Source organism: Zootoca vivipara, chromosome 16 (assembly GCF_963506605.1).
Source record: "Zootoca vivipara chromosome 16, rZooViv1.1, whole genome shotgun sequence".
NCBI classification, from domain to species: Eukaryota; Metazoa; Chordata; class Lepidosauria; order Squamata; family Lacertidae; genus Zootoca; species Zootoca vivipara.
In genome coordinates, this window is record NC_083291.1 from 6,979,858 (window position 1) to 6,998,650 (window position 18,793).

The window sequence follows — 18,793 nt, forward strand, 5'->3', positions numbered from 1 at the left end:
TCATCTTCATCTGTGGCAGTGGTTGGGCGACCTGGAATGGACAACAAAAGAGGGGTGATAACCTCATTCCTCAAGTCTTTATAAAGAGTGCAAGCCAGAAGGGCATGCACCACCGATTCCGTACTGCCATCTCCACAGGGACATAAGCATTTTTTGTGTGGAATCTGTTGGAATCGTCCCTCGAGTACAGCCGAGGGCAATACATTCAATCTTGCAAAAGTAAAAACTCGTCTATATTTTAGAATTGCTAGATAGGGTGCCAGAGAGTCGAAATGGGAAGGTGGAAAATAGTCATACCACGGGCAAAATTTCCTTATTGTGGCCAAGTTGTTCTGACGCTCAGTATCATTTAGGCACTGACAAATTAGACTGTTTGCTTTACTAAAACCCAAAGTGAGTAGCTGTTGTGGTGATAAACCACAAGAGTGAAGTTTTTGATAGACATTTTTAGTCCAGGGGCTCTTGTGACAATCTTGCAGCACTAGGGATATTAGACCGGGGGGATTTGAGTTTAGGTGAAGCCAATAGGTAAGTGTCCTACGCCAGATCCGTAATTCTACCAAGGAGAAAATTTGCCTTAAGAACTTTGATTGGACAACTTCCATAGACCCAAGGCGAGTGCCTGTCCAAATCTGAGCCCCGTATAATAACTGTGCTAAGGGTTTAGCTTGGAACACTTCCAAGACTGATGGTATATGTTTAACACCCTTTGTGTGGAAAAAGCATTTCAGAATTTTGGCGCTTTGGGACACTTTTTCTTTTGCACATTTCTGGTGTGCTCCCCATGACCCCGTAGACTAGGAAATAAGGCCAAGATATTTGAAACCTTTCACCTGTTCAATTAACTCCCAGTACGTTTACTTTCTTGGGCTCCTTGATCATTGCAGATGGTGACAGCAGTCATGAAATTAAAAGACGCCTGCTTCTTGGGAGAAAAGCGATGACAAACCTAGACAGCATCTTAAAAAGCAGAGACATCACCTTGCTTACAAAGGTCCATATAGTTAAAGCTATGGTTTTCCCAGTAGTGATGTATGGAAGTGAGAGCTGGACCATAAAGAAGGCTGGTCGCCGAAGAATTGATGCTTTTGAATTATGGTGCTGGAGGAGACTCCTGAGAGTCCCATGGACTGCAAGAAGATCAAACCTATCCATTCTTAAAGAAATCAGCCCTGAGTGCTCACTGGAAGGACAGATCGTGAAGCTGAGGCTCCAAAACTTTGGCCACCTCATGAGAAGAGAAGAATCCTTGGAAAAGACCCTGATGTTGGGAAAGATTGAGGGCACTAGGAGAAGGGGACGACAGAGGACGAGATGGTTGGACAGTGTTCTCGAAGCTACGAACATGAGTTTGACCAAACTGCGGGAGGCAGTGCAAGACAGGAGTGCTTGGCGTGCTATGGTCCATGGGGTCACAAAGAGTCGGACACGACTAAACGACTAAACAACAACAACAACGTTTCCGAGCACAATTTAAAGTGTTGGTACTGACCTTTAAAGCCCTAAACGGCCTCGGTCCTGTATACCTGAAGGAACGTCTCCACCACCATCATTCAGCCCGGAAACTGAGGTCCAGCACCGAGGGCCTTCTGGCGGTTCCCTCATTGCGAGAAGTGAGGTTACAGGGAACCAGACAAAGGGCCTTCTCGGTAGTGGCACCCGCCCTGTGGAACGCCCTCCCAGCAGATGTCAAGGTAATAAGCAACTACTTTACTTTTAGAAGACAACTGAAGACGGCCCTGTTTAGGGAAGTTTTTAATGTTTGATGCTGTACTGTTTTTAATATTTGGTTGGAAGCCGCCCAGAGTGGCTGGGGAAACCCAGCCAGATGGGCGGGGTATAAATATATTATTATTATTATTATTATTATTATTATTATTATTATTATTATTCCCAGCCTTGCCACTGCCACAATCCCATCCAGGGTAATGTTGACTCCACCTCACCACATGTTCGCCTTCCCTGTTTTAACATCGTGGCAATAGCATCAGGTTTTGCTACTAGAGATGCCCCCCTTCAGAAAGAGTCCAGACCACTTCTTCCTTTTGCATCTTTAATCTTTTAAGAACTCTAGCCTTTTGCTGCTAGAGATGCAATGAAGAGCATGCAGACAGTATCCTGGATGCTAAGGATTAAACTTTCTTCCACCTCTTAGCATTTTGGCTCATGAGTGCAAAAACACTGGAATGATTGATAAGTGTTGGATGTTTATTTATAAAGCCAACGTTGCTCGTATTAATATTTAACACAATTAAATAACTTAGACATAATAGGCGGCCTATGTTGAAGTTCTGCCTCTTCTCCATCCCACTTTCTTGGTATATTTTTAGGCCTGTTCCAAACAACATTTCTGGCTATGGGTAAGGAGAAGATGCCAGGGCAAATGCAGCCTGAAATCGTCTCATTCCAAGGCTGCGTTGTGAAAGGGATGCTGGTCTCCTGAGAACCCATGAGGGGAGCCAATTGTCTTGCAATTCTCTTAAGACCCTCTTACAGGGGAGCTAGACAATGAAGCCCGAGACAAAAATTCTGCAGTGTGGCGGCAAGAGTAATTAATTAGCTCCCTGCTGCCAGGGGCACTCAGAGTCCCAGCTGATGACAGTCTAATTAAGAACTTCCCTACTGTGTAAATTGTAGATAATCATTTGCTTTGGAACAAATTAACAATGGCTTTTCTAATAGTTTGTTTCGCGGGGGACTAATTAGAGTAATTAGTGGCACAAACTGAAAGGAACCTGAATAGGCATTTCAGACTTGTAGTCCATTAATGCCCCCAGACTATTGTTTGAGAGCATGTTGCAGGCTTTTAAATTTTTCTTTAATCAAGGGAGAACACGCCCTTCTAAGCCTAGTACCATGTCGTTGGCAGGACATTTGCTGCTGAGTCTAAATGGACCTTTTGATGAAGGTGACCTTGACTGAGTGCTTTTCTTTTCTTTTCTTGGAGCAAGTGGACAATAACCTCTAGGGGTGATTCTGACGCTTGGGCATAGATACTGTGAAGTGGACTGGTATTATGAGTCATAGAATGCCAGTTGCTAGGGAGCAGGAATGGGAGGTGGGCATGGCCTTCATGCCTGGCTTATGGGCATTCTTTATTTACATGCTGGCTTTCCATAAAAAAATCATGCTCGGCGCAGCTAACAGAAATGGGAACAATGCAACACAAAAATTTTATTCATTTATTTATTTGAAACATATTTATCCCACCGTTCAGCCAAAAAAAAAAAAGCTTTCAATGTGGTTGGCAAAGACCTGTAAGAAGACAGCCCCTGTCCTCAGGCTTACAATCTAAGATACACAACACAAAAGGAAAAGGGGTCCGGAGGGAGGAGGAATAATAATAATAATAATAATAATAATAATAATAATAATAATAATAACACCCTCAGTTTCTTAGTAAGTTTTAAGAATACTAGAGAGTAACCTCCTAGTAATATTCTTGCTGCAGTAGTCGCAAATAAAAACAGTTTTTTAAAAAATCATTCTTATGTATTTCTGAACCTACCATGCCAAGTAAAAGAGCTTCTGGTTTTTTTGGAAATGTAGATTTCAACATTTTAAAAATTTCATTATAAATCATTTCCCAGAAGTCTTTCACTTTTTTACATTCCCACCACATGTGGTGAAACGTGCCCTCTTTTTCTTTACATTTCCGACATAGATAAAAATGAAAAACAATTTTAAAAAGGAGCCATCTCTGTCGAGCAGCAACAGCAGCAGCAGTCCTTTATGGAGCCCTCCAGGCCCCGCCCCAAGCCAGGAGGAGAGAGGCAGGGCAGGGCCCTTCAGGCTCCCAGCAGGTCAGTCCTGGGCAGCAGCAGCAATGAGTCCCCACCAAACACACGGAGGTTGACAAGGACAGTGACAGGAAAGACATTCTAAGCATGCTCTCGACCACTTCCTCCTCCTTGCACGAGACTCATTTCCATAAGGAGTCTCCTGGGTGTTGATGATCGCTTCTCCGCCCTCAGAAGGTCAAGAAGTGGTACCCTAGGTGAGGTCATTGCCTATGGTAGCCTCTGAGTTGTGGGATCTCCTTCATGGATCACTGCCTTGTTGTGGCGAAGGGGCTTGAATAACTCAGAGAAGCTATGAGCTATGCCATGCAGGGCCACCCAAGATGGACAGGTCATAGTGGAGAGCTTTGACTAAACGTGATCCACCTGGAGAAGGAACTGGCAAGCCACTCCAGTATCCCCGCCAAGAAAACTCCATGGACAAATTCCAATGCTTTGGCCACCTCATGAGAAGAGAAGACTCCCTGGAAAAGACCCTGATGTTGGGAAAGTTGGAGGGCACTAGGAGAAGGGGACGACAGAGGACGAGATGGTTGGACAGTGTTCTTGAAGCTACCAACATGAGTTTGATCAAACTGTGGGAGGCAGTGGAAGACAGGAGTGCCTGGCGTGCTCTGGCCATGGGGTCATGAAGAGTCGGACATGACTAAACAACAACAACAAAGTTGTGGAATTCCCCCCCCCCTCGCCAGAGATTCATTGGGTATCTTCACAATGCATGATACAATGTGGGCTGAAGATGCACACCTTTACCCTAGTCTTCAACACCAGAGAGATAAAAGTTTGGGACCTACATTTTCCCTGTATTAAAAAATATATATTTATATATTGCATTTTTAAATTGTTGTAACCCACCCTGGGACCTGAAGTTGAAGGGCTGGTAACCACCACCTCCCTGAAGTAATAGTAATCATAATAACATCAAGAACTGCTAAAATAAATGAGAAGCAAAGAGGGCTTCTCTCTGTACTACTACTACTATTCTAAACTGTTGGCATTTCTCCTTTGGAACTCCTTGCTTATTGACATTAGGCAGCTGCCTTCACCATATGTTACTGGAAACTTTGCATTATTATTTCAGCAAGCCTACCCAGATATATAACTTAGTTATATAGGTGGGAGGCAGGGTCTCAGTGGTGGAGGAAGGGGGTGTGGGGTGTGTGGAGCGCCCCAGGTGCATAGCTGCCAAGTTTTCCCTTTTCTCGCGAGGAAGCCTATTCAGCATAAGGGAAAATCCCTTTAAAAAAGGGATAACTTGGCAGCTATGCCCAGGTGTCATCACTGAGGGGGAGGTGACAAAAGGAGTTGGTTTTTTGTTTGTTTGTTTTTTTAAAGGGCTCACAAAACTTTTTAGGAGTGACTTGGTGGCTTAGGTGCCTGCAGGTTCTGCGCTGCCTGAAATGGATCCGTGGGACTTACGTCCATACCTGCCAAGTCTCTCACGGAGAAATCCAGGATCGGCAGCCGCGCGACACCGGAAGTTGCGTAGACGCAACTTCCGGTGTCGCTTTGCCCATCTATGGGCACCAAAAATGGCCGGCACTGGCTCTGGAAGTCACGTCTACGCATGTCCGCAAGTGTGTAGACGCAACTTCTGGTGTCACTTTGCCCATCTATGGGCACCCGAAAGTGGCCAGCGCCGGCTCCGGAAGTCGCATCTACACATGTCCAGAAGTGCGTAGACACGACTTCCGGCACCGGCCATTTTCTGGTGCCCATAGATGGGCAAAGCGGCGCCAGAAAAATGGCCGCCGACAGGAACCAAAATAAGGGAGATTGAAGGGAGAAGAGCTGAAACGGGAGACCTCCGGGAAACGGTAAGGAAAAACGGGGGTTTCCTGGGAAATACGGGGTACTTGGCAGCTATGCTTGCGTCTGCCTACTGCCTCTCCCTCAGCCGCCCTACAGCTGAAAAAACCCCTCCCTGTTTTTGACATGTGTATGATGTATCTATGATGTAAGCCTGATGCTTCACCAAAGGTGTTTGTGAGTAAAAGGGAATACTTATTTTTTTTAAAGGAACCATCCTTTGTTCTGGGCTTTCCCCCGCTTCTCCCCATGTGGTGGGTGGAAGTCCTGTTGCAACAGTCTTTTAAATAAAGATGGAGCCTACTTTCTGCTTTTTCGCTCCTAATTTTCTCAGCTGGTGTCTTTGTTTGCCAATCCAAGTGAGCCCAGCGATTTTCCTTTTACACTCGCAAGGCCGATCGTGATAAGGATTTGGCCCATGGAGCCAAAAAGGTTCCCCACCTTTGCATTAGTGCAAAGATGTCTGCCTGAACAACAGGATTCCTGTTCCTCTCCCTTTCCTGCGCCTCCCCATTATTTCCCAACCCTCCAGAGCAGATTTTGGAGGTGGGGGTGGGGGGTGCGAGGAGAGGGGGTCCTTTTGTGCAGGTAGAAGCACTTTTTCCTTTTCTCCATTTATTGGTTACATTGTTTTGCTGCTCTTCTTATGGTATGTAAATAGTTTTTGTTTGACGGTGGTTGCATGCCACCTTGAGGGCCTGCGTAGGCCAAGAAATTATGTAAGTAAATCACTAAATGAATGAATTCAGTACTTAGCTAAATGCATTCTGTTGTGAAAAGTAATTCGCAGATTTAATTTTTTCTTTTTTGCCGAGACAGCCCTCATCTGAATCTCAGCAGGCCTGCCACAGGAATTGAGTCACACTTGATACCGGGTGGGGAACTAAATCTGTGGTATGCTGCTGTTTTTGTTCTGCTTTCACTTAGCTTTTAGAAGTTCTTATTGAATGCCAGTCACATTTTTTTAAATTGCTTTTATGCAAACCACTTGGAGATTTTTACTCTATTAAGTGGAATGCATTTTTAATAGATAAATAAATACGGTACATGGTCCTTTAATGAACGTAGGAAGCTGCCATCTAATTCAGTAACACCTACACTGGCTGATGGCTGTTCTCCAGGCAGGAAGTCTTTCCCACCTGTCCCTAGAGATGCTAGGGATTGAACCTGGGGCCATGCAAAAGAGATGCTCTACCACTGAACTACACCCCCTCGCTGCTCCCTCTGTTCAGTATGAAAGGATATCCTTTGGTCAGGGTCTTTGACAGCCCATGTGCCAAGAGATCCATGCTCATGTGTTCTACGGAGTTGTGTGGAAAAATAGAACAGAGCACGTGCTTCTCCAGTGCCTATATTATGGAGAAATCCATATTAGCCTCCTCTCCCCACTACTCCATAAGTACCCAGGGGGCACAGGACAATTCTATACCTAGAATCATAGAGTTGGAAGAGACCACAAGGGCCATCCAGTCCAACCCCCTGCCAAGCAGGAAACACCATCAAAGCATTCTTAACATACGCCTGCCAAGCCTCTGCTTAAAGACCTCCAAAGAAGGAGACTCCACCACACTCCTTGGTAGCAAATTCCACTGCCGAACAGCTCTTACTGTCAGGAAGTTCTTCCTAATGTTTAGGTGGAATCTTCTTTCTTGAAGTTTGAATCCATTGCTCCGTGTCCACTTCTCTGGAGCAGCAGAAAACAATCTTTCTCCCTCCTCCATATGACATCCTTTCATATATTTGAACATGGCTATCATATCACCCCTTAACCTTCTCTTCTCCAGGCTAAACATACCCAGCTCCCTAAGCCGTTCCTCATAAGGCATAGTTTCCAGGCCTTTGACCTCCCTGCTGCTTTCAGATACCAACCCTGCTACAACATACAATGTTGCCAGGTTCTGCAGAGCAGCGTTCAAAATTCGTCGGATGATGATCCTGGGCCACAAACTAGATTTAATGAACATTCATATCAGAGTGCTTTTTTCCAAATGAAATTGCTGGAGCTTTTATTAAAGATTTTCTTGAATTACAGAAATATATGCAATGTCTCTCGTAACATTTTAACAAATCGGTTTCAGTTGCTGAGACATTGGGAAGAAAGAGGGGGATAGAAGTAGATGGGGGGGAGATGGGGGGTCAGGTGACGATGTTTCTATTTTACTTAATATATGTGGGGGAGGGGTTGTCAGCGTCGCTTGTGCAGGTTCTCTGTTGTTCCCTTGTGTTCCTTTGGTGGTGAGAGAGGTTGGGGTTGGCCTAGAGTATGGTTGTTCATTTGTGGTTGGCTGCAGTGGTTTTGTTTCATGTGTGAGTGGTGTGTGTGTGTGTGTGTTTTGGATCAGGTTAGCCATATTGATTCGTATGCTGTTGGTGGATTCTTGTCGTTGTCTTGTTGGGCTGTGTATGTGATAAAGGGAAGCCATACCGGGGTGAAGTCGTCTTCTTTTTGTCCCCATGTCTGTTTCAGCTTATTGGTTAATTTTTCTAGTAGGGCTGTTTCCCATACTATTTGGTACCATTGGTCCATGCTTACTCCTGACAGGTCTTTCCAGTGTGGTTATGGTGCTTCTGGTTGCTGAGAGTAAGTGGGTTATGAGTTCTTTGTAGTGTACTTGGGCATTATTGTCTTGGAAAATGTTTAGTAAGGCCAATTCTGGGGTCATTTCTAATGTTTGCTTGGTTATTTTACTTATTTCTCATATGGTTGTTGTCCAGAATAGTTGGATTTTGGTGCACTCCCACCACACGTGGAAATATGTGCCTATTAAGGTGCACCCTCTCCGGCTTTTTGGTGAGGTTCCTGGGCATATTAGCGCTAGTTTTCTTGGTGTTAGGTACCACCTGTAGGTGAGTTTCAGAGTGAGGTCTTTCCTTTTTGTTGATATGGATTTAAAGGGGGGGGGGGTTAGATCACATTCTGGTCCATTGAGTGGGATTAATCTCGTAGCCTATGTCATCTTCCCATTGTCTTTTGATTGTGTCTAGGGGACTTGTGGGATTTTGGAGTAGTATTTTATATATTGCAGATACCATCCCTTTGCCGTGTCCCTCTGTCGTTTGGAGGAGGTTTTTGAAGGTTGTCAGGGGCCTAGTTGCTGCTGATATTACTGCTGGATTGTTTAAGAGGGCATATAGTTGGTGTTGTGCTAACCAGGGTATTCGGGTGTTTTCTAGTTTATCCTGTATTTCTTGTGTTGACAGAGGTTTGTTATATCAGAGTGCTTTTGTAAATTGCTTTGCAAATTGATAGTCAAAGCCAGGCATCCCCAAACTGCGGCCATCCAGATGTTTTGGCCTACAACTCCCATGATCCATAGCTAACAGGACCAGTGGTCGGGGAAGATGAGAATTGTAGTCCAAAACATCTGGAGGGCTGAAGTTTGGGGATGCCTGGTCAAAGCCTTTTATATACTAACCTTTTATGCTCTTCCTTTTCCGTTTAATGCGCCTAACCCTTCTTTAAGCTTCTTTTTAAGATTCTTATAGACTTTTACATATACCTTCTGCTTTAATAACTTTAGATTTCCAAAATGTTTTATAGATTTTAAATGATTGTACCCCACCCTACTTATGCTGGTCTATGACCGTAATAAAGATTTGATTGATTGAGAGTTGTGTCCGTGCCAAGCAGAATGCTTGCTGGAATGTTGAATGGCGCCCAGGGAGAGCTTCGCTTTCCCAAAACCACACAACTGGTTTCATCATCCCAGCCTGAATTTCACAGAGGGGGGGGTCTGAAACCAGAGCACGCAACATGCTTCAACGGTCCGGCGTTTGCCGAAGGCGGCCAGGGCTGGCAACAACGAGAATGCAAAGCCTAGCATAGCATTCTCCAGGCTTACCACGAACTGCCTATTTGAAAACAGCAGTGTCCTCTGAGCAGCTATGCTCTCGTGTCATTTTTCATTTCCTCGGGCGCCTGTCAGATATCTGTCAGCCGCAGTGTGTGCTTGGAGAGACCCCGCTTCCCAGTCTTCCAAGGCTCGTCTTCACTCTTGACTAAACATCCTGAGGTTGCCTCTGCCGGAATGAGAGGAAGTTAGCACTGCATGAGCAGTTCCACAGCAGCCAACTGAGCAAACACGGAGCTCGGAATCAGTGACTTGGAAGAGAAGTGGAGCATCTATCCCAGATCTGTAAGCTGGATGGATTCCGAGGATCAAAATGAAAGCATAGAGATGGTGGCATCCTCCTTTTAAAAAATCCTGGAATGCCATGGTTATGACTAGCCTGTCTTCACCAACATGCTTTTTGCTTGCTTGCAAACAATAATTAAATCAGCATTTGTGTCTCCCCACACCTGTAGTTCAAATGTAAAAAACAAACAAGATGGCATTGGCTGATACACCCATAGGATTTGCACTCATGACCTAATTGCTGGTTCCCAAAGTCATCTACTTGGCCACTGTGAGAACAGGGGGTTGGACTAGTTAGGCCTTTGGTCTGACCCAGCAAGGCTCTTATTTTGCTCTGAAAGTCCTATTTTATTTATTCACTAGCTGGCCCTGCCACGCGTTGCCGTGGCTAATCCCCGTGACTGCCACCACCCTGTGTTGACCCATGACGTATCACACCCCCTCTTCCCCCCACTCCTGGGTCATCCCTGTGACTGGCCCCACAGTGTCCTGACCTATCCCGTCCCCTCCTCCCCTCAACCCCCACCCAGGCGAGTCAGTACCTCCATTCGGCCTAGTCTGTAAAGGCTTCAGCCTAGTATGTAAACAGCAGTCGAGGTGCTGTTGAGAGGGAAGGTTCTATAGGTGTAGTACCAGTGTAGCCGCCACTAGAGGGCGCTGATTTGCAACTGGTTCTTTTCCCAGCATGCACTTTCGGCTGAGTGGTGCATTCCGGAACAGGGTTTTTGGGGGGTTTCACCTGGTGGAGGTGTGGCACTTGTCTTTGAAAACCTTATAAGAGCCTTCGGACATTCGCTTTGGACGTTGTGTTCAAATTTGAATGCTATCGGTGAAGCAGTTTTGGAGAAAAGTGGATAATAACCCACATGCCCAGTTAACATTTATATAGATAGATGATAGATGATAGATTAGATAGATAGATAGATACAAATTTTGAATTCATATGTCATTGTGAAGGCCTCAAGGCAACTAGCATATAAAACAACAACAACAACAACAACAGCAACAACAACAACAACAACAACAACAACAACAACAACATTTATATTTATATGCCACCCATCTGACTGGGTTGCCCCGGCCACTCTGGGTGGGACCCAACAAAATATTAAAAATATATTAGTGAAAGGGCCTTTTCTGTGGTGTCAGCCAAACTATGGAACTTCTTGGTAGTGACGCCCGCCCTGTAGAACACCCTCCCATCAGATATCAAGGAAATAAACAACAATCTGACTTTTAGAAGACATCTGAAGGCAGCCCTGCTTAGGGAATCACAGAATTGTAGAGTTGGAAGGGATCACAAGGGTCATCAAGTCCAACCCCCTGCAATTCAAGAACCTTTTGCCCAACATGGGGCTCAAACCCATGACCTTGAGATTAAGAGTTTTATGTTCTACTAGCTGAGCTATCCCCGCCCTGGAAGTTTTTAATGTTTGATGTTTTATTGTGTTTTTAATATTCTGTTGGGAGCTGCTCGGAGTGGCAGGGTCTACCTATTTAGATGGGCAGAATAATACGGGAAGAAGAAGAAGAGGAGGAGGAGGAGGAGGAGGAGGAGGAGGAGGAGGAGGAGGAGGAGGAGGAGGAGGAGGAGGAGGAGGAGAGGAGGGCACATGCCCTCAAGCTCATTGGCATCCCTGAAATTGTTGATACGCCCAAGCAACTATTTGGGACAGCCCTGGGGGCGAGCTGAGTGCTATAGCAATTTGCAGTAGCCAAACATTTTAAGCCAGCTTGGATTGTTTGTCCAATTCCCCCAGTGACGGCTAAAAGCTCTCTTGCTGCGCTTGCACACAGAGAGCAGCGAGACACAAGCTTCAGCCTCCTTCCGTATCACCCTCTAAAATCTAAATGGATCTGCATCTTGGTGCCAATCAGCACTTATTTCTCTTGGACAGGGTCCTGAGTAATTTTCGCTGGAATATGCAGGAGGCAGGGCAGGGCCCAGCTGCCCATTGCCGATGAAACCCGATCAGCTGTCTGTGCTGAGTCTATGTAACAGCTGGTCTGCTCCTCCCTGCTCTGAGCTCATACACACACACCCCGCCCCAGTTCCCAAGCGGGTGCCTAAAGAGTGGGCCCAACTTCATTAACACGTCTATGCCAGGGAAACCGTTTCCTGGGATCAAAGCTTAAATGCATGTTAACTGGATCAAAAGCTCTTTAGAAGCACGCCTGAGAGCAGGAGTAATGAATGGGGCATCCATTGGTATTAAACACAAAATCTGGCATAAGCCATTAATGTTCCGCGTAATTCTGTTAACTCAGTACCCAATTGCTCTCTAATGGGGAGCGCACAAATGGCCAGCATTCTTGCTCATCAGCCATGGAAGGTTTTATAAATAGATATCCATCATTCTCTCTGTCTGTCTGTCTGTCTTCTCTCTCTCTCTCTCTCTGCCTATTTTCTGTCTTGGATCCACTGTATAGTTATGGTACAGTAGCTTGATTTTCTCTGCCTGCTAGAAAAACCTAGGAACCATAGCTAGAAGGGAAAATGGTCTAATCTGACTTGTGGAGGAAATCTGCTCAACGTACCAATCCCTTGCAGATAGGGATGCAAGGAGACATACTTTCGCATTCCAGCCTGTTTTTATCACACGCCCCATTGCTTCCATTCTGCTGCAGTTCGCCTTTCACCGAAATCTACATCAGTCGGCTCACTGTCTGCCATGGCGAAATAATGTAATGTAAATAATTTACTTAAATTAATTTATATCATCATCCCACTATTCCGCACCATTTATTTCAATGCAAAAGAAACATAATGCAAACAGGAGAAAACGTAATCAGTTATGTCTCGTTCGTGGACGGGAAGCAAGAATAGCTAATACCAATTGGCTTCATGGGATCGATTTCCATTCTAGATATGGAATGAATAAGAGAACATGTTTGTCTTTAAAAAAAATATAAGCTTTTACAATATACAAAATAATAATAATAATAATAATAATAATAATAATAAATTTAATTCACAGACAATCATTTTCTTATTGCGACTCCCCTCCTCCTCTTTCTGTGGTTTCTTGTTTATATTTTAATTTACTGCATATCCAAATTGTACCAATTTGTTATTTACCCTCTGTGTTACTTATATGTTGTTTTTGTTTTTGTTGTTTTTGTTGTTTTTCTTACTGCGCGTTGTTAACATTAACCCTGCCAACATCTTAATTTGCTTACAATATATTTGTAAATATACTATAAATGAGTTCCATTCTTTCTTAAAAACTTGATTTTCTTGATTTCTTATTCTTCTGGTGAGTTTCGCCATTTCTGCATAGTCCATTAGTTTCTGTAACCATTCTTCTTTTGTTGGGACATTTTCTTCTTTCCATCTTTGGGCATATAACATTCTAGCAGTAGTGGTCACATACATAAATACATTTTTATATTGCTCAGGTAACTCTAATCCCATTAATCCCAAAAGGAAAGCCTCTGGTTTCTTAATAAATGTAAACGTAAACATTTTTTTTTCCAATTCATCATATATCATTTCCCAGTAGGCTTTTGCCTTATTACAATTCCACCACATATGGGAAAAGGTACCTTCTTTTTCTTTACATTTCCAACATGTGCCTGATTCAGATTTGTCCATCTTTGCTAGCCTATTAGGTGTTAAGTACCATCTATACATCATTTTCATATAATGTTAAGGAAGTATGTTTATCATGGCCTTTGGCTAGAACAGCAAACTGATGAACTAACTATGAATAAGGGAACATTGGCAATTTCTGCTCCCATTTCCATTTTTATTGGAATTTTCCAAGATCCCTACTTACAGATCAGCCTCTGTTATTTGGATCCTGATTTGCCTCAAGCAAAAGAGGAGACACACAGGGAAAAGGTGCCAAGGCACAACAGTGCAAAGTGTGCACTGCAAGAAAGCCAAGCGACACGTATCAGGGGACAGGCAGATCAGATCAACTGGAATTGATCACAGATCCCTCAATTCAAATGTCAGTAATGGCAAACAAAGTTCCTTCTCTAAAAAAGAGCTTGCCCACCTCCACTGATATTCTGCTGGAGTGAACAGCTGCTTGCAGCAGTGTTGAGCATGTCCTAGGCAGTGCTATTTTCTAGAAAAAGAGGTGCTGGAACTCACCACAAACACCTCCCTTGTTCTCCTTTAATGGCAATGGCGCCCACCAGAGAAGTGCCAGAACTGAGCTCCAATGGGGGGGGGGAGCCCTGGTCCTAGGTCATACTGTCATTTCAAGGGAGGCAAGACAGAGGGCTGGTTCAAAATGGCCTCTTCCAATTTCATGGTTCCAGTCTCCAGCTGTGAAGTTCGGAGGATTTCAGCTACATCTTGGGAGGGGCAGTTTTCAGAGAGGAACTCGCTGGAACTCCAAGCGGGTCGTGACCACTGTTTCCCTCCACCTCAAATGCTTTGCTCCAAGGAGCATTAAGGGCGGGGAGATATTGACACCGCAAAAATGGTGGCTAGGAGGAGGCACCATTTTTAGTGGCAGCTGCTGTTTTCACCCACAGAATAATTATTGGAATGGGGAACTGCAACTGGCCAGGCCGTCAAACAGAGGGTTGTCTTCTCCTCTGTAAAGTAGGGCAGATGGTATCCCTACACAAACAATGACTCCCATGTCTGCAGTCTCAAGCAGGTTGATGTGGCCAGAGCTTTGTTTAATTAAGCCTATGCTTGTATCTCTCCCAGCAAAATCAACGGGAATTAAAAGGGCTTAAATATGTCTGAATCATGCCAAAGGTCCTCATTACCTTCTCCCTCCACCCACAGCTTAAAAAATGCTGTAGATACATTTGTTACAGACTGCAGAGTGAACAATCAATCTTTCCTTTGGCCACGGATGACTCCATGACAGTTTATGAAAGAATAGGATTACACAGTTACAAATGCCAGGTCTGGTAATTACATTCTGTCTCCCGAAATTCTCCCCGGAAGGCTCCATTAAGCCAGGGCCCAAGGTGTTCAGGGTCTGGCCTGGAACTGTTGCATAATGCTGCCCCACACTGTTTTAGCAGCTGCTTTGTTGCCCTGACAGTGGGGCGTGAGTTGACCCCGATTCATTCTCCGACTCCACAGCCCAGCTGAGAAGCTTTCTGAGGAAAGGCAAGTAATCTTCCATTTTTGCAGCAGGGCAAAAGAAGCCTTGTCACTGCACTGCTCTGCCTGTCACTGTTTGCATTTGTGCTTTGCAGAATTTTTTTAAAAAAAGGATCTAATACTTTTTCAGAAAAGGCTTTGATTAGCAAATTCGTTCCTTGAAAAGTAAGACCCAGCTTTTTGCCAAACAATGATGTGCAAATCTTTCCATTTCAGCTTCTCTTGTTTCTCCATTCCCCCCCCCCCCCAATTTTAACTGCAGTTCACATCTCTGCATCATTTGCCGTTTTCCTTAGGGAGGTTATTTTGTTGCACTTTAGATATGCACATTTTTGCAAGCCATTGTCCATTAGGTAGTCCACCAAGACCCTCAACCATTTTGAAAAGATTCATGGGCCAAAAAATAAAAATGGTTTGGGAACGACTGACCTATAGGAGCCAGCTTTTCTTGGTGCAGAAATTTGGGCTACATTGGTTCTAAATGTCGGTGGTTTTCTTTTTAAAGACAACCAGGACACAGGACATTATCGTGAAAGAAATGAATGGTTGTGCCTGCCTGTTAGCACCCTGTCAGGGGTGGAGGAAGGGGGAGCAGGTCGCCCCAGGTGTCGCCACTCACCGTGGGGCCTGCAGCGCACCCGAGCCACCCATCTCTCCATAGCTGCCAAGTATCCCGTTTTCGCCGGGAAAACCCCTTTTTTCCTACCGTTTCTCGGCGGTCTCCCGTTTAGGTTTTTATCCCGATATTCTCCCTTAAATCTGCTTCTGCCAGCGGCAGTTTTTCTGGTGCCGCTTTGCCCTTCTATGGGCACCAGAAAATGGCGGCGCCAGCACCGGAAGCCGCTTCTACGCATGACTAGAAACACGTAAAAGCGACTTCCGGTGGCGCTTTGCCCTTCTATGGGCATCAGAAAATGGCGACGCCGGCACCGGAAGTCGCTTTTACGTGTTTCCGGTCATGCGTAGAAGCGACTTCCGGCGCCGGCGCCGCCATTTTCTGGTGCCCATAGAAGGGCAAAACGCCACCGGAAGTTGCGTCTACGCAACTTCCGGTGTCGCGGGCTGCCGATCCCGGATCTTTCCGTCCAGGACTTGGCAGGTATGCACCTCTCCTTGGAGCGACGTGGTGGCTTGGGCGCCCGCAGGCTCCCCGCTGCCCCAAACAGTCCGCCCACTGCCTCCGCCTCAGCTGTAAGGTGGCTGAGTGGGAGGAGGCAGGCAGACTCCTCAGAGGCCCCACAGTGTCCTATCCCAGCTGGCCCCACACCTGGGCACACGCAGCACTCCAGGCGCCCGATCGGCTTGCTCTGCTGCTGAGCCCCGTAGGCATATTCTGTTGTTCATCTGAGACCAGGCAAGTTTCTTACTCTCTCCTTTCCCCTCCCTCTTTATCTCACTTTCAGCACTCATCGCTTCCTTCTCACTAAGTGCTGCACCTTTGATCTTTTCCCAAGCAACATTTATAGTGATAGGCAGATAAGCACCAGAGACTCAGTCCTTCTTCCTCTGTCAATGAACCAAGTCAAAGACTTGGCAGGGCCAATAGCCAGATGAAAAGGACAGATCTGCCTCTTCAAGGAGGCAGAGAAGTGATTGTCCTCACTCCTTCCATATATAGAATACTACAGCAGATGTGCTAATTTAGAACATCACCTACTCTGGCTTCTAGCCATCTTTCCATGTTCCATGTGATTGTCTGTATAAACACAGGATAAATTTGTTCATCGACTGACTCTTGTGCACTGAATGCTTAGCCATGAAAATAACTTTCCTGCACATAGAGGACTTAGCATGATACAGAGGTGGCTGTGCTGAACCTGTTCTTGATGCTATTTTTTTCCCTGTGTGCCAGGAGATTGTTGTCCCCCCCCCCAATCAATTTGTCAAGAGGAGGACCCAATCACGCAGTCCTCCAAAGGCAACTTGGAGTGGTTCAACCCAGGAAAAAAAAACAATTCCATTTCATCATAATGACAAGAAAGCTTCTTGGGCAGCCCAGCTCTCAGAGTAATAGTCACCTGTTCCATCCACTTATCACCAATCCCAATCTTCTTTTTTACGCTTTTTTAAGAACAGATTCGTACTTGATTCTTACAGAATAATCCACCATGAGAGAAGGTACATTTGAAACTGCCATACACTGTCTACCTTCACTGATGGAGCCAGTACAGGTGGCAACCATTTTATTTTATAATCTTTATTAAATTTTCTGTTTTACAATTTAGAACAGGGGTCAGCAAACTTTTTCAGCAGGGGGCCGGTCCACTGTCCCTCAGACCTTGTGGGGGGCCGGACTATATTTTGAAAAAAAATATGAACGAATTCCTATGCCCCACAAATAACCCAGAGATGCATTTTCAATAAAAGGACACATTCTACTCATGTAAAAATACCAGGCAGGCCCCACAAATAACCCAGAGATGCATTTTAAACAAAAGGACACATTCTACTCATGTAAAAACATGCTGATTCCTGGACCGTCCGCGGGCCGGATTTAGAAGGCGATTGGGCCGCATCCGGCCCCCGGGCCTTAGTTTGGGGGGGACCCTGATTTAGAATACTCATTTAAAAATATCAGTGACTTCCCTCCTTCCCTTTCCACGGTTCATTTTACATATCATAAATCCCTGCATATTTTAGGTAAACTAAACCATTCAGTAACCCATTGTTACGTCCATCAAAACTTATTCACACTGTTGAATTTAACTTAATGCTGCCAACGTTTTCAAGTGTACACAATTTCCGCCCATATATTCAATAAACTATTTACAATCTTCTTTAAACTTGTGTTCTTCTTTTTCTCTTATTCTATATGTTATGTCTGCAAGCTGCACATATTCCACCACCTTAAGTTGCCATTCTAATTTACTTGGGACCTTGCTTGTTTTCCATTGTTGGGCTAACAAAACACGGGCCGCAGTAGTAGCATACATAAATAACTTTTTTTTAATATACACCTGGGAATTTCCATCTGAATTATCCCCAACCAGGTGGCAACCATTTTAGGTACATTGAAAGGGTGTGAAATCACTGACACACAGGTCCTTTTGGACCCAGAAGAAGGCAGAATAGGGAGTGGAATGGGGAGCAGAACAGAGCAGAATGGGGACAGGGCAGAAACAGGTGGGGTGTGCTTATACGCACTCTGCCAATGTTTGGGGTGCCCAAAAACAGAGCCACAATTTCAGATGGTCCCTACCTGTATGCTGTAAATTGCATACACTCAGGTTATACTTGGGGGCTTCCCACAGGCATCTGGCTGGCTACCAATTAGTTTCCGGGCCCAATTCAAAGTGTTGGTTCTGACTTATAAAGCCTTAAATGGCTCAGGACTGCAACACCTCAAGGACCGCCTCTTTCCATATGAACCTACCTGGACCCTGAGATCCATGGGCGTACCCAGGAACAAATCGGGGGGGGGGGGCAAGCCATGGTTGTCCAGGTTGTGACATTTCAGCACGGAAAAGGCGAATGAAACCAAAAATTTATTATATATAATTATAGCAGTGTTTTATTATGGTAGTTATTACAATTTTTTACTTGAATTTTTTAAAATTTCTATTCTAGTTACATGTCTTATACTAATATCATTTTTCTTGGGTTTGAAGAAAATGTTGAGGTTTGTTTGGTGCGGCCTTTTTACGTACCTGGACTAAACAAACCGGCAGTTGTGTGGTATAGTAATGCATATACAGTCCTGCCACCATGTGCACTGGTTAAAGCAGACTACTGTGCTACACAAACTCTTCACCGGGAACAAAACTGAATTCAATAACCACATCTTTTAAAGATGTAGGAAAATTAAGGAGTACTCTCACCGGAAGAGAGTATGGTAGGGTGCCCCTCTTTCCCTCAGAAAATGTTGAAGATTATGGTGTTAAGCGACCCCCCAAGCTACATCTGCTCCTGGTGGTCATCTAGTCCCACCCCCTGTAATGCAAGAACATGCACCTATCCCATATGGGGAA